Below are 17,611 nucleotides of genomic sequence, written 5' to 3'. Positions count from 1 at the left end.
GGATGACGTAAGAGGTCATGTGACTGATATTCATGTATTCGATCTTTTCTGCATCTTTTCTGACCTGATGATCATTTCTTCTATTTTTAATGAATTTGTGAAATACGCAAATCTAAATAACTGCCTGGTCACGTGACTTGATGATGTCACACCACCTGGAATTTATTTGCTAACCCCTGAAACACATCATACATGACTTGGATTTAGAAAATGTCATTTCGTCTTTTTTTAATGAATTTTTGAAATATGCAAATCTATATAACTTCCTGGTCATGTGACCTGACGATGTCACACCACCTGGAATTTATTCGCTAACCCTTGGAACATTTTTACAGGTTTTCTACAGTTTTTTTATTTTTCTAATTGATATCAAAAGAGGAATTTGACAAAGCTGTCAATTTAGTCTATTATTTATTTGGTTGATTTCACAAGTAATGACCATTCACATTAAGAAATACATGTTTTGTGATGTTTTTCATAGAGAAAAAATAAACTAAGTGCACACAGTTAGCTCATGACATCCCTTTATTGGAGAAAACATACAAAAGTTAAACAATCAAAAGTTTGATTTAATGTCCATCCTGTTTTTTTATTATAATAACAATTGTGAACTTGGTCTTTTGTAATATCACTGTTATACAGTGAAATAAGTAGTTACAATCTTATAACTGTAAAACCAAATGCTATATTTCAAAAGGGACCAGAGTTTTTACTAAAATGCAATTTTGATGTTAATAACATATCAATTACACTTGTACACTCATAAATAGGTTTTACTTTGTACAAAAAATAATTTCTTCCTCCTCAAGGAAGATTGTCTTTTTAATGACAATTGGTTTGGGAATTTTGGTTGAGGAATTGATCAAAGATGATGTTATCTTTAGTTTTATAGAACTTAAAAATGTTTAGCCAATATTTAATTGTATGCAATTCACAGAGAACTTTAGAGACACTTGAAGTGCTACTTCCCAATTTAGGCTGGATAAAAAAAACACCTCATGAATTATCTATAACAAACAAAGTTAAGGAGTTTTCATATAAGATAAATAATTGAGTAGGTACTCATTAAAGACACTTGTGCTTTAAAGTTAACAGGATAGTTCACTTTAAAATGAAAGTTCTGTCATCGTATACTCACCCTCAAGTTGTTTCAATCCTGTATGAATTTCTTTCTTCTGCTGAACACAAAGGAAGATATTTTGAAGAATGTCAGTAACCAAACAGTTAACTGGAGCCATTGACTTAGAAAAAATGGAAGTCAATGGCTCCAGTTAACTGTTTGGTAATGTGTATGTACTGTATATCTTTAATGGCATTGTTGGCTGACATTCAGATTCTTTTATATCTTTTTATTGTAATATAGTTCTAATATTCCTCTTGTTGTATGTCCATATAATAAAAAGCCATTGCCTATTTTTTGGAATATCTTTTCCAAATATTTGTTTGGATAGTGTGTGCCAGATAGGGGACTTCTGAGTAGTTTCTTCATTTACTATGTTTTCAGCTATGAATTTTTTTTATCTCCTCTGTTCCTCCAGCAGCTTCCCACAAGTCTTTCCTCAATGCTCCCTTACCTCTTTTAGATCCTGCCATTGTTCATCATTGATTTCATTTGTCTTTTTATGGACAACTTTGTTTTTTGTAATGGTAAGACTAGAATTCTATGTAGGCCTTTTATATATATATATATATATATATATATATATATATATATATATATATATATATATTCACATACATACACACAGCTATAAAAATGTATTACCTATAAGAAATTGTTAATAGATTCTTAGACATTATTAACTGATTTTTCTACATTTTGTAAATTTCCTTTTACCTCTTCAGCAACAGCCATGCATGTATCAACTATCACTGTGTCTTTTTTGATTTGTGTTTTAGTTTGTGACCATTGCAGAATTTTCTTGTTGGGACCTGTGCAAAAAAACTACAACTGACTTCAGCCACAGCCTTAGATGAAATCAACTGAAGAGAAAAGAAGACATTAAATCTCTGAGGATCTCAGCAGAGGAGAATTAAACAACTCCACAAACAGCATTACCAGCTTCACTTACTATTAACCAGATTTACTTTATTTAATTTCCGTTTTAATTAAATAAATAGTTGTATTTTAAGTCACCATGATGGTGCTTAGTGTTTGCTTTAGTTGGGCTCTTGACCCATGACTATTTAAATATTACATTTTCTCTGGCTGTTGTAAGTAATTGTTTATAAAACACATTTATTATGGCAAGATAGAAAAAGCCAAGAGAAAATGAGATCAGGTGCTGTTGGCTGTTTATTGATGATGATGTAATCATCGTGTTGTGGCCTGAATCAATTATCTTAGTGTCTATTATTTGTATTATTAGGTTAATGTTTATTTTTTATTTTTTATTCATTATAGTATTTATGTGACTAGACAGCATGAGATCCAACAGTGTTAAACAAATAATGAAAATGATTTTATTTGCTAGAATTTTATTTGTTAGAATTGAAGAGTGTAAGTCTTGAGCTTCTGCATGAAGACCAATTCAACAATTGTGACAATCAATAAATTGCTTCATGCTGCAGTGCATGCTGGGTACCACCAATCAAAACTCACAGATATCTCAAAGCATGCATTGCGGCATTAATATCTGATAAACAGATTATCTGGATATTTTGTTTGATTGTCACCATTGTTGAGATTCATATGCTGTTTCTTGATATCTGTGTGTGTCTAAGAAATGCCATAGATGAAAGTTTTTTTGTGCACTAAATATTCTTTAAAAGCAAAGTTTATTATTTGGTAAACAACACTGCTAAATCTCATGCTGTAGAATCAAATGACTTCTATTGTGAATAAAACAATATTAAAAACACAAGCACTATATAATCAAAATATTAGACACTGAATAAGATCAGCGAATCAGACAATTACATGATGATGTCATCATCATCAAGAAACAGCCAACATCACCTGATCTAATTTTCTCTTGGCTTTTTTGCCACAACAAATGTGCTTTATAAACAAAAAGTTACAACAATCAGAGAAAATAAAATATTAAAGAGTAAAGGGCCAAGAGCCCAACTAAAGCAAACACTAACCACCATCATGGTGACGGCAGCTATTGTAAAATACAATTGTAAATATTGTGAAATACAACTTGATTTAATTGCAACGGAAATTAAATAAAGTCAGTCTGGTTAGTAATAAGTGAAGCTGGTAATACTGTTTGTGGAGTTGTTTAATCTCTGCTGAGATCTTCAGAGATTTAATGTCTTCTTTTATCTTCAGTTAATGTCATCTAAAGCCTTGGTTATACTCGACGCGTCCGTACCGCGTGTCTCTGTTGACTGCGCGCGCACCTCCCCAAACGGACGAGGCGTTTATATTGGACGCGCTCGTTGTGCTATTCTGTGAAACGGCAGGGGGCGACTCGGACAATTCTCCTCTAAACCACCAGGAATCAGCAGTGAATAAGTAGTTTTCCGTTTATTAGTAGTTTACTTGCTGATTCATATGAAAAGAGTAATAAATGCAGTAGGTTTATTGTACTTTCACTGCATGTAAACTAGTTAAACAACTGAAGCCTTAATTATTGAAGAGTGTTTAAACCTTAATTTCATCAGCAGGGCTTACTTCTGCTATTGTAGGCTTATTTTGTAAATGTAAGCAGTTACTTTAGACAAGTGCAAACTGGGTGCTTAATGCAAATGTGTTCCTATTCACAAAATGATAGGCTTTTATGGTCGCCCATCAATGCAAATGTCTCTGGGTATAGAGGGATCATAATTCGGATTCGGATCAGAACTTCGGATGCGGCGCCTCGCGCGAAGTTACAAAAAGTGACGTGCACGCCAGGCGAAATGGGGTCTTGCGCGCCCAACGCGCACGACCGCCCACACCGCACTGACGTCACTTTTGCCGCGCGCGCCTTCGCGCCCCTGCGGACGCGTCGACTATAAACAAGGCTTAAAGGTGCATTGCGCAACAATTCATGTTAAAAATACACGTTTTCTAACCCATTCATGCATAAACAATTGCCTGATGGACTGAATGAGCCCTTCTCTGATCACTGCAATTGCCTCTATAATCCTGTACAGTAAAATAAATAAGAGGGATTCGGGTTCGAATTTGAGACTGGGCGTGACGTCATGTGCGTTCACGCTCACCAGGCTATGTCTCGCAGGTTTGTGTTTTCGCCGGCGCCGCCATTCTCCGCATCAGCGAAGACAACTCGTGCGTCAAAGGTAGAAGATGGATTCAAAGAGACCGGCTTGTAGTCCATTCCAAACCCCAACGCAAACTCCACGTAAAGTAAAGAAAAGAAAATTGTCGTCTAGTGCCACCAAAAGGTCCAAATTGGAGTCAGACAGGCGTCGGAGTAAGACGAGAGTCTACCTCGGGAAGGCATTCAACAAATGGAGAGATCTCCGGTCTGCTCTTGGTCTCAAACGGGATCCTAAGTTGGCTTTTTTCTTGATAAAACGGTAAGATATAGCCCAGTCTCTAATGTTTGATACGGCCAATCTATGTATGACAACAAATGACGATGCGTAAAATGTGTAATGCTTTAGCGTAAGCTAGATACATGTACAATCAGAATTGGTTTTACTACCATTGTTAGTGAACAGTTTCATAAACTAGGAATTGTATTCGGAAGAATAGTACAACATGAAACATAAAACATATCCAATAAAAGATGCTAACTATGTTTTTGTGTATGGCCTACCGGTAACGTTAGCCTTGTGTCCATTGCTAACATGCTAAGGTGTTCATGTCATTGACCAACAAGGAAGAACGCCGTTGCATTGGCTATATTGTATTTTTCGGTAAAAATAGTAAATTGTTCCCGTGAATGTGGTACATTTTGTATGTAGTATATATGAGGTATGTGGGAGCTCGTATTCTATCAAAACGAGGAAAACGTAAAATATTTTGGTATTGTGATAAAATACATGTTTTATTCTGAACATTGCAGGAAGGGAAATACAATGGTAAAGGGGTAAATATTTTTACTTTACTCATACTGTTTAGCAGACTAACTATTTACTAAATAAAGTATTGACACATTTCACATTAATGTTTGTCAGTGTGTATTGTCCCTGTCAAAATATCTACTAAATAAATCAGCGCTACATGTAGTTTAGTTATTAGCAAAACAGTTCAAGATTCTTGAGTGTGATATAACATGCTGATAAAATGACCGATAATTAGACAGAAATTTTGAGTAAATTATAACAGAAAAAGGATGTATTTTTATTGGAATATTCTACTTAGCAGATCAATAACAGGCTGAACCCCGCAAGTCTTCGGCGGATTAGCCTGTTTGGCTTTTATGAAAACGTCATGGTGACATTTGATTGTTTATTACCTTGAGACATTTGAGTGAACGTTGTTGACCAACTGTGTATGGTATGATTATTATTTTGAGCTTTTGCGAAGTAATCAATTATATTGTTCATGAACGTGTTTTCATAACAATACAATCATAGGTGGATACAGTAAAAACATAAACAAAGTTTTCTACTACCCCCGTTTTTCCCCTCACACATAAGAGTAATTTACTCAAATGTCTTTCCTTCCATATTTTTGAAATGACTTGCAGATTTATAACTTTATTACCACTGAAGACATTTTGGCTGTACACCAAAGATCTGTGCGGCAGATGCTCCTTTAGTTATGAACAGCTCGTGCTCGTGCATGCGTGCGTGTGCGTGTGGTCCATGAGCGTGCACAACTATGGTTGCAGTTTCGCTTGTCGCCAGAGGGGGCGTAGTTCTGCAACAACTCAGAGACTTGCGTTTTGCACCTTTAAGACTGTGGCTGAAGTCATTTGTAGTTCTTGTATTCCTCTTTCCTTCAGTCGTTCTGCTTGTTAACAGCAAAAAATGTATTAAAAATAGATTAAATGACGTTTTCCAAATCCAAGTAATGTATGATGTGTTCCAAGGGTTAGCGAATAAATTCCAGGTGGTGTCACATCATCAGGTCACATTACCAGGAAGTTATTTAGATTTGCGTGTTTCAAAAATTCATTAAAAATAGACGAAATGACGTTTTCCAAATCCAAGTCGTGTATGATGTGTTTCAGGGGTTAGCGGATAAATTCCAGTTGGTGTGACATCATCAGGTCACATGACCAGGAAGTTATTTAGATTTGTGTATTTCAAAAATTCATTAAAAATATTGTATGTATATGTATACATACAATATGCATACAATTGTATACAATATGTATAAAAATAGACAAAATGACGTTTTCTAAATCCAAGTAATGTATGATGTGTTCCAAGGGTTAGCGAATAAATTCCAGGTGGTGTGACATCATCAGGTCACATACCAGGAAGTTATATAGATTTGCGTATTTCAAAAATTCATTAAAAATAGACAAAATTAAGTTTTCCAAATCCAAGTCGTGTATGATATGTTCCAGGGGTTAGTGAATAAATTCCAGTTGGTGTGACATCATTAGGTCACATGACCAGGAAGTTATTTAGATTTGCGTATTTCAAAAATGTATAAAAAATAGACGAAATGAAGTTTTCCAAATCCAAGTCGTGTATGATGTGTTCAAAGGGTTAGCGAAGGAATTCCAGGTGGTGTCTCTATCTGGTAAAATGTAATTTTGTAGTACAATGTAATAAACATGTTGTTATTCATAGTGAATATCCAGTGGTGGAATGTAACGAAGTACAAATACTTTGTTACTTAAATAAATTTGTCACGTATCTGTACTTTACTTAAGTAGAATTAATAATGCATACTTTTGACTTTTACTTCGTTACATTTTACATCAATTATTATACTTTCTACTCCACTAAATTTCTACAACGTTCCGTTACATTTTCGTTACATACAGTTTTCCCCCTGCCAAAACGTCTTCCTGACCGTCCGTCCGTTTGTCATATTAGTGATGTCGGGTTCGTGAACGAATCGTTCTTTTGAACCGGTTCTTTTTAGTGAACCGGTCGAACCAGTACACTAAATCGGATTGAATCGTTCGAAACAGTTCACGTCTTGCATCAACGCTGATCCACACGTTAGATCCTGATCCTCACTTTCAGACATGCCTGACAGTCCCTCTGACTCGAAATAAACCAATATCCCGGAGTATATTTTACCCCAGTAAATCCAAAAGTTCACTGAACTGAGACTTGTTGTGCTGAAAGAAGTGATTAGCACGAGCAGCTGAGCATGCGCGCACAGGTACAGCAGTTCTCTGATCCCCAGTACAGAACCGAGAACTGTTTATTTCGGACGTGTTCGACATAGAACCAGATGAGCTGATGAGCATGTTATGCAAGTACTTTTACTTTTAATACTTAAAGTACATTTAAAATCAGCTACTTTTTACTTTTACTAAAGTAAATTTGTCACTGGTTATTTGTACTTTTACTTAAGTACTGAGATTCAGTACTTCCTCCACCACTGTGAATATCCCATTTCGCAGCTTAAAACTATCTAGGCCTATTTGACAAAAAATAGGTTTTCCACTTAAGTCACATCTTTACATTTTATTAGTATGCTTTTGCATACATGCATTGCGTGATTTGTGTGTGTGTGTGTGTGTGTGTGTGTGTGTGTGTGTGTGTGTGTGTGTGTGTGTGTGTGTGTGTGTGTGTGTCTATGTCTGTGTCTGTGTCTGGTGTGTGTGCACTTTTGAGACAGACCCTGAATTTGCTTGCCGAATGTCTAACGAATGTCCAACATAAAACCTACTTAACCGCAACGGATAGTTCACCCAGAAATGAAAATTATGTCAGTATTTACTCACCCTCATTTTGTTCCTGTCACGGTTTTTGAATCGGCTCTCTCACGCTGATGTGTCTGCGTGAGTGTATTGTGTGGGTGTGGTTACTCATTGTGCTGATTAAGTGTCACCAGCTGTCTTCCATTCCAGTTCCCTTTATATACCCAGCAATTCTCTCCCTTGTTGTCAGATCGTTGTGGTTGTTCCCCGGTGTGTTTCCTGTGCTCGTTCCTCGCCTGCTGTTCCTCGCCTGCTGTTCCTCGTCTGCTGTTCCCCGTCTGGAATTTCGTTCGTCGTGTCGTCTGGATGTTCGTCAGTTCGTCGTGTCATCTGGATGTTCACTTTCCCTGGGATTCACTCGAGCACGTCATCACCTGTTTACCACCGGATCGCCATCTCGTCCCTGCTTCACTGTCCATCTGAGTGTTGTCCCCGACTTGTGCCTGCTTCATTGTTTCCGTCTGTATAATCCATTAAACTGAGTTTTACTTGCATACTGCATCCTGCTGTTTATTTCCTCACAGAATGATCTGACCAACCATGGATGCAGCAAGTTCATCACAGCTCAACGATATCATCGCTCACAGTATCTCACGTATGGACCAACAAGCAGAGAATATCTCGGGCACAGGTCGTGCGGTGCAAGCACTCGTGAAGCAGGTGTCCGAGCTCACCCAACAGGTACAACTTTTACAGACTCCCACTGCGCCCCCCACACCGTCCGTTCCCCCCCCACCGATGCCTGCAGCAGTTGAGAGACCAGAGCCACGCCTACCCACACCAGAGGGATATTCCGGTGAACCGGAGTATTGCAGAGCATTCCTCACAAGATGTTCTATGCATTTTGCCTTACAGCCACGCACTTTCCAGAGCGAACAGACCAAAGTAGCCTTCGTGCTAACCCTGCTGTCAGGGAGAGCAGCACTTTGGGGAACGGCGGTGTGGGAGAACGGAGACGACTGCTGCACCTCGTTCCAGGCACTCTCCGAGGAGATGAAGAGGGTTTTCGACCGTGCAGTGGCGGGTAAGGAGGCGGCCAGATTACTCGCCGAACTGCGACAGGGAGAAGGCTCGGTGGCGGACTACTCTATTCGGTTCCGCACCCTGGCCACAGAGTGCCGTTGGAACGAGGAGGCGCAGTGGGATATGTTCCTGCATGGGTTGGCTGACCGCGTTCAGAGCGAGATATACGCGATGGACTTACCCGAGACACTGAACGGACTGGTGGAACTTGCGCTGAGAGTGGACTCGCGCCTGAATCGTGTGACCAGACTGACGCGCCCCAGCCGTTCCCAGTCCAGCCCGGAAGACCACCAGCCCGGTGGCGCGAGCGCGGTCAGCCCCGCATTCGACCACGAACCCATGCAGGTGGGGAGAGCTCGGCTTTCCCGGGAGGAGAGGGAGAGGCGGAGATCCCAGGGACTCTGTCTCTACTGTGGCCGGGCAGGTCACTTCATCCACTCCTGCCCGGTAAAAGAGCAAGCCCGGTAATAAGTATGAGGCTACTATCGGGTGGGATCTCCGCCGAGAAGACCTCATCACCATCATCAACCCTCCTCCCGGTAAGACTGAGATGGCGACAGTCGACGCACTGCACCAACGCACTACTGGATTCGGGAGCGGAGGGTAATTTCATGGACTTCAAACTTGCACTTAAGCTTCAGATTCCCGTCACTCCTCTTTCGCACCAGATTACAGTCAACGCACTCAATGGTCAAGAACTTCCCCTTATTACACATGCTACTGAAGACATTACCCTAATCACTTCTGGAAATCACACAGAACTCATTTCATTTTTTCTCATGGACTCACCACTTGCACCAGTGGTTTTGGGACACCCGTGGCTTTCCAGGCACAACCCCCGGATCGATTGGTGCACTAACACTGTTTCCACATGGAGTAACCACTGTCATGAGTCTTGTTTAGTGTCTGCCTGTCCTTCTGTGTCTGGTTCTATGTTTCAGAGTGAGGCAGCGGATTTGTCTAACGTGCCCGCGGAGTACCAAGACCTGAAGGAGGTGTTCAGTAAGTCTCGCGCTGCTTCTCTTCCTCCGCATCGTTCCTATGACTGTGCGATAGATCTACTGCCAGGTAAATCTCCGCCTAAGGGCAAACTTTACTCTCTTTCTGTTCCCGAGAGGGAGGCCATGGAGAAATATATTTCTGATTCTCTGGCCTCTGGGTTCATCCAACCTTCCTCTTCTCCTGCGGGGGCGGGGTTCTTTTTCGTTGGGAAGAAGGATGGTTCTCTGCGACCTTGCATTGATTACCGAGAGCTGAATAACATCACGGTAAAGAACTCTTACCCTTTGCCATTGATGTCTTCAGCTTTCGAGAGGTTGCAGGGAGCATCCATTTTCACGAAACTGGACTTACGTAATGCATATCATTTGGTTCGCATCAGGAAGGGGGATGAATGGAAAACCGCTTTTAATACCCCTAGGGGGCACTTTGAATATTTGGTTATGCCGTTCGGGCTTTCCAACTCCCCAGCGGTTTTTCAAGCACTCGTGAATGACGTGTTGAGAGACATGGTAGATCAGTTCATATATGTTTACCTGGATGACATATTGATTTTTTCTTCGTCTCTCCAGGAACACGTTCAACACGTCAGGCGAGTGCTCCAGAGGTTGTTAGAGAATGGGCTTTTTGTCAAGGCGGAGAAATGCTCGTTTCATGCACAGTCTGTTCCCTTCTTAGGGTACATCATCTCTTCTGAGGGAGTGCGCATGGATCCTGACAAGGTTAAGGCTGTGGTAGATTGGCCAAGTCCAGATTCCCGTAAGGCCCTACAGCGGTTTCTGGGATTCGCCAATTTTTACCGACGTTTCATTCGTAATTTCAGCCAACTAGTCGCACCTCTGACTGCCTTGACCTCCCCCCGAACGACGTTCAGGTGGTCGAACACTACCGAGGCAGTGTTCAACAACCTCAAAAGTCGCTTCGTTTCGGCTCCCATTCTTGTCACCCCTGATCCCACACGTCAGTTCGTGGTGGAGGTCGACGCGTCAGAGGTGGGAGTAGGAGCAGTGCTTTCACAACGCGCTTCCTCAGACGACAAGATGCATCCCTGCGCGTTTCTTTCTCATCGACTATCGTCTGCCGAACGTAATTATGACATTGGTAATAGAGAGTTGTTGGCAGTCAAACTAGCGTTGGAGGAGTGGCGTCATTGGTTAGAGGGTTCGGGGGTTCCCTTTATCGTTTGGACCGACCATAAGAATCTTGAATATATCAGATCTGCTAAAAGACTCAACTCCAGGCAGGCTCGGTGGGCTCTTTTTTTCGGTCGTTTTGATTTTGTTCTCTCGTACCGCCCCGGGTCCAAGAACATCAAACCCGACTCTTTATCTCGTATTTTTGATCCATCCGAACGCCCGGTGACTCCCGAGTGTATTTTACCTGAGAAAGTTGTCATCTCCACTCTGGTATGGGAGGTCGAGTCGAAGGTCAAGACAGCCTTAGAAGGGGTAACGCCTCCGCCTGGTTGTCCACCGAGCCGATTATTTGTTCCGGAGGGGTTACGGTCCGACGTTATTAGATGGGGTCATTGCTCCAACGTGGCTTGTCATCCAGGAGTGACTCGCACCAGGTTTCTAGTTAAACAACGATTTTGGTGGCCATTGATGGCTCGCGACATTCACGATTTTGTTTTGGCTTGCTCAGTCTGTGCCACTAGTAAGACATCTAACCAACCCCCAGACGGGTTACTTCGACCGCTGTCTGTCCCTTCGAGACCCTGGTCCCACATCGCTCTAGATTTTGTCACCGCCCTCCCGCCTTCCAATGGCATGACGGTTGTTTTAACCGTAGTGGACCGGTTCTCGAAGGCGGCACATTTCATTCCCTTGCCCAAATTACCTTCAGCCAAGGAGACAGCGGTCACTGTCATAGATCACGTTTTTCGGTTACATGGCCTCCCGATGGACGTGGTCTCTGACAGGGGTTCCCAATTCGTATCCAGATTTTGGCAGGAATTTTGTAAATTGCTGGGGGCCACGGTCAGTCTGTCCTCGGGCTATCATCCCCAGAGTAATGGCCAGTCTGAGCGAGCCAATCAGGACCTCGAGAGAATGTTGCGATGTTTGGTTGCCAAGAATCCGTCGTCCTGGAGCCAACAGCTTTCTATGGTGGAGTACGCCCACAATTCATTACCAGTGTCATCCACGGGCCTCTCGCCATTTAAGTGTAGTTTAGGTTACCAGCCACCAATTTTTCCGAGTCTGGAATCCGAGGTCGCGGTCCCATCCGCTCACGCATTCGTCCAGAGGTGCCACCGTACTTGGACTAGAGCCCGTGAGACTCTACTCCAAGCAGGGAGGCGCATGAAGGCCAAGGCCGATCGCCACCGGTCAAAGCCTCCCGTTTACGTCGTGGGTCAAAAGGTGTGGCTTTCTACTAAGAATATTCCTCTCCGCTCCGTGTCTAACAAGTTAGCTCCTAAATTTATTGGCCCGTTTCCTGTCACCAAGATTATTAGTCCGGTGACAGTCCGACTCAAACTCCCTCCTGCGTACAGGAGAATTCACCCCGCCTTCCATGTGTCTAAAATCAAACCCGTGTTTCATTCTCACATTAATCCGCCTTCCCCGGTTCCCCCCCCGCCGCGACTCGTAGATGGGGAACCCACATATTCGGTTAACCGCATTCTGGACTCGAGACGGAGGGGACGAGGATTTCAGTACTTGGTGGACTGGGAGGGTTACGGTCCGGAGGAGAGAAGTTGGGTACCGGCTAGAGACATCCTGGATCACTCCCTTATCGATGATTACAATCGACAGGTAAGGGAGTCTGAGAACGCCAGGAGGCGTTCTTAGGAGGAGGGGTACTGTCACGGTTTTTGAATCGGCTCTCTCACGCTGATGTGTCTGCGTGAGTGTATTGTGTGGGTGTGGTTACTCATTGTGCTGATTAAGTGTCACCAGCTGTCTTCCATTCCAGTTCCCTTTATATACCCAGCAATTCTCTCCCTTGTTGTCAGATCGTTGTGGTTGTTCCCCGGTGTTTTCCTGTGCTCGTTCCTCGCCTGCTGTTCCTCGCCTGCTGTTCCTCGTCTGCTGTTCCCCGTCTGGAGTTTCGTTCGTCGTGTCGTCTGGATGTTCGTCAGTTCGTCGTGTCATCTGGATGTTCACTTTCCCTGGGATTCACTCGAGCACGTCATCACCTGTTTACCACCGGATCGCCATCTCGTCCCTGCTTCACTGTCCATCTGAGTGTTGTCCCCGACTTGTGCCTGCTTCATTGTTTCCGTCTGTATAATCCATTAAACTGAGTTTTACTTGCATACTGCATCCTGCTGTTTATTTCCTCACAGTTCCAACCCCGTAAGACCTTCGTTCATCTTCGGAACACGAATTAAGATATTTTTGATTAAATCTGAGAGCTGGATCACTCCTCCATATTAGTCCATAGGCTTCTTCAGGGATTGAAACTTGCCAAAGTTATTAAAGACATTGTTAAAATAGTCAAAGTGAATACAGTGGCTCAATCTTAAGTTTATCAAGCGACGAGAATACTTTTTGTGCGCAAAAACAAACAAAAATAAACTACTTTATTTAAACTATTCATTTCCTTCTTTGTTGGCCTCTAGTCAGTTAACATAGTGTGATTGCGTAGAGCTACGTCACACGTAGGCTCACTATTGGCCAACGCTGGTCATGTGGGTGATGCGTGTGACGTACAACAACAGAAGGTTACGCTTTTACACTAATGAACTGACTCGAGGCCCACAGAGAAAAACTGAACTGAAGAGTCTTATCACTTTTTTGACACAACAACTTCATCCGTCTTCCTTAAAATGTGCCCAGCGTTACTCATTGTAATTGCATTTTTACTAGTAAGAATTCAATTAGAGAGCTTTACAATTCAAATCTTCAATAACCGACAGAAGCTTTTATGCAAACACACACTAGATGGACGCCTTTAACTGTTGCACTGGCATCTCATGCATTGTGTAACACAGGTTAAATAAAGGTAATTTAATTTGAACACAATTTAGTGATCTGTTCCCTTAATAAAAGTCGATAAGAGATGAAAAAAATAATATAAAAATAAATAAATGAATAAATATCTGAATTCATTTTAGATAAAAAAAACTCGGTGATCAACCAATGAGAGCTCTTTGTCATTTGCGCCATGGGTGTCGACAAGCATGCGCAATGACAGAAGAGACAAGCTTGATTGAGAAGAGCAGACGCAATCTGATCGTCGTGATCCATTTGATATGTCTTAGATTAAAAAATCTTTGTAAACGGTATGAGAAAGTTGAGATTTGATTAATTTAATGCATTCTGAATAAGAAGCAGATAGAGGAATACATTCTACATGTTCACCGACGCCATTTTATGATCACGCACGCCTGTAGTTGAGGTGCGCCTGTGTGAGAGCAAAAGAAAAATCGATCATAAAGAGTTCACCGTTGCCATTGTTGGCCACGTGTCTGTATTAGAAAGAAAGCTATTGATTCAGAGGCCAGGTTTTTTTTTTCTCCTTTGTTTTTTTCCCGTTTTCTTTTCTTTTCTTTCTTCTTGATATCGTGGAGACCTGTACAACCTTCTGTAACATCATGTAGACTCCGTGTTTGATGGCGAGCCATCCCAGTTTCTAGAAAGGGAGAAGACATCACGTCGTGGAGAGGAGGCCGATATCCTTTCCTTGAGTTTCCAGTGCTAGTCGAGGAAGCACGACAAATTTGATCTTAAGAACTTTTTTTTGTTTTTGAGGGTGTATGGTCAACCACAACCCAGATTTGAGAGACATTGGAACTTTTACGAGAGATACTTGAGGGTCTTTAGAGAGAGAGATTATATTCTCTTTTGTTGTATCTTGTCTGTTATTTTCTATTTTCTTTCTGAGTGTTGAACTGACTATGTGGGTATATATTTGGTAACACCGACAAGAGTGCACTAGTGGTGGAAATTTTCATAGTCGATTTTATTGTTTATGTGATCCTGAATTACTTTCTTCTATTTTATAAATTTTCTATATTTTTTTTCTTTCAAGTGAGACCAATTATATTTCTAATGCATGGCATTTGAGTCGTGCAAAGAAAACACAAAACTGACAGGAGCCTCTCCAGTGGAGAACAGGATTTAGAACCTTCCGATGGCACACAGCTCATATCTCCTTCACTGAAAGTTACCGAAAGCAAAATCACACAGGCACACACAAAACCCCTTAGCAGAGCGGCTTTCTCACACTATATAATGCGACTTTAATTGTCCGGTAACGGTTCCATTCACACAGCGCTGGTTTTCCGAGAATGCCATTGAGTCCTGAACATGTACATTTGTGAATTCGGTTGTAAATTGCAATTGTTGCACCCTTAAATAACCGTACTGTGTGTGAATGTAACCGTATATGGAGTCAAATACAGGACTGAGAACTGTAAATACTTTCTAAACATAACAATTTTAGCAAAACACTTCTGAACTTGACATGTGCAACATCACTGAGTAAGTGCTGATGTCTAATTTCTGTGTTTAATTCTGTGTAAAAAAGATTCTTGTTGTTGGCCTATTTCCAGAGGACTGAACACAGGCCTCTACTCTGACAGCATGGGAGATGGAAAGACAAGAACCAGAATCAGTAGGAGTATAACATGTTACACAATGAGGCAAATGTATCAGGCTGCAAAAAAGAAAAGAAAAAAAGAGTATACTGAACCCAAAAGAAATATTGACTGTACAGGGTTTTTCATTTCAACGTGTTTGGAAAGGAAAGGAAAGGAAAGAAAATGAGGGAAGAAAGGTAAAGGTCCTAATGAGCAGCTGAGGCAGTAATGTTCCTTGTCATCCTGCCAAAGTAAGCTAAAGTGGTTATCAAGAATTTTTCAAGAAGTCTTCCAAAACCCTTCCTTGACTATTACTTACTCCTCTTCATTTCTAATGGGACATAAGGCAACAACAATTTCCTTCCACTTAACTCGTTGCTGCGTGCTGTGCCTTGCCCCATGTCAGACCCTCTCATTCAATTCTGCCATCACTGAGCTTCTCCATGTTTTTTTAGGTCACCCTTGGTTTCTTCTGCCAGGTGGTGTCCATCTCAGGGCAGTCTTTGGGATTCGGCCCTGGTTCAATCTGATAGCATGTCCTTAAACTGGGAGATACACTGGAACATGTTGGGTGGGCATTTGGACAAGAGATTACAGAGAATGTTATGCTTGTCATCCATTGTCCCCACAATAGAAATCTATTGAAAATAAAGAATATAAATTGGTAAGTGGCCATCGGCCATAACAACCTTTTGCGTGTGTCGGAACAGATATTGCACAAAACAATGGAAATTTCCTGAACTTCGTTAATTAAAACCAGGTCAAGGAGGTATTGCTTCTAAATACCTGCTGCCTCGTACAGTATGGAGTTTTTGCAATGCCAAAAACTGAAAAATACCCTCTTCAAAACTGAACGGACATGGACTATTTCAGTTAGAGATAGCAGATATTGCAACACAGATGGGTGTTGAGTGGTCTGTTTAACATACTGATTGGGGAAAGAGTCCGTTAGCTCCAGCCGTTACTGGCATGTCCTTTGTAAATAATATTAACAACATTGTATTTCATAACTCAAATTTGATGATGCATTCAAAAAGTATTACCTAACACGATGAGCAGTTTATCATTGCAACATACTACACACAAATCTACAAAAGTTTAACATCACGCCGTTGAACTGTCAGAATATGTGGAATTTCTTTGTTTATCAGTCGTACAGAAGACCACCACTCTTATCAGCTAGTAATGCATTTAATTACAAATAAATTAATGAATAAAATAAAACTCTTACTCTACTTCCTCCTAAAATTATTTCTTAATAATGCTGTTAAAAACAGTTTTGGTTTGCATAAATGATTGTCAAAGTAAAAGGGCTATGTAGAGATATATTTTTAATATATAATATAATATAATACACAGACGAACCACAACATTAAAACCACTGATATGTGAAGCAAATAACATGCTTTTATTGTTCAAATAGCACCTGTCAAGGGATGGGAAATATTAAACAGCAAGTAGACAGTCAGTTCTTGAATTTCATTTTGGAAACAGGTAAAATGGGCAAGAAAAACTATCCGAGTGTCTTTGACAAGGGCCAAATTGTGCTGGCACGACATAGGGTGTTCCTGGTACGCAGTGGTTAGAACCTACCAAAAAACCTGCTAGGAAGGTGAACCGGTGAACTAGCATCAGGGTCATGGGCGCCAAAAGGATCATTGATGCACAGGGGGAGTAAAGGACTAGCACATCTGGTTCAATCACAAAACTTACAAAAAAATGTAATGCTGCTCATGATAGAAAGGTGTCAGAACACAGTACATTGCATTTGTTGCGTGTGAGGGTGCATAGCTGCAAACCGGTCAGAGTGCCCACGATGATCCCTGTCCACAGCTGAAAGTGCCCGATGGGCACATGAGCATCAGAACTGGACCATCGAGTAATGGAAGAGGGTTGCGTAGTCTGATGATGATGAATCATTTTCTTTCAGATAAGGGAGATGGCTGGGTAGGTACATGTAAGTTGTTTATCTGGGGAACAGATGCAGAATGCACTATGGGAAGGAGCCAGGACGGCGGAGGTGGTGTTATGCTCTTGGCAAAACTTGCTCAAAATCCCGGCATTTATGTGGATATTACTTTGACATGTACCACCTACCAAAAGATTGTTGTAGACCACGCACACCCCTTCATGGTAGTGGTGCTCCCTGATGATAGTGGCCTCATTCAGTAGAATAATACACCTCGCCACACTGCAAACATTGTTCAGAAATGGTTTGAGGAACATGACAGAGTTCATTGTTTTGCCTTGGCCTTCTAAGTCCCCAGATTTCAAATCAATTGAGCATCAATTCCCCAAATGGAGGCCCCACATCACAACTTGC

This window comes from Siphateles boraxobius, unplaced genomic scaffold (assembly GCF_051911475.1).
Source record: "Siphateles boraxobius isolate OS27281-9 unplaced genomic scaffold, OSU_SipBor_1 20, whole genome shotgun sequence".
Classification (NCBI taxonomy): Eukaryota; Metazoa; Chordata; class Actinopteri; order Cypriniformes; family Leuciscidae; genus Siphateles; species Siphateles boraxobius.
The sequence above is the reverse complement of the archived record's forward strand: the minus strand, read 5'-3'. Positions refer to the sequence as shown.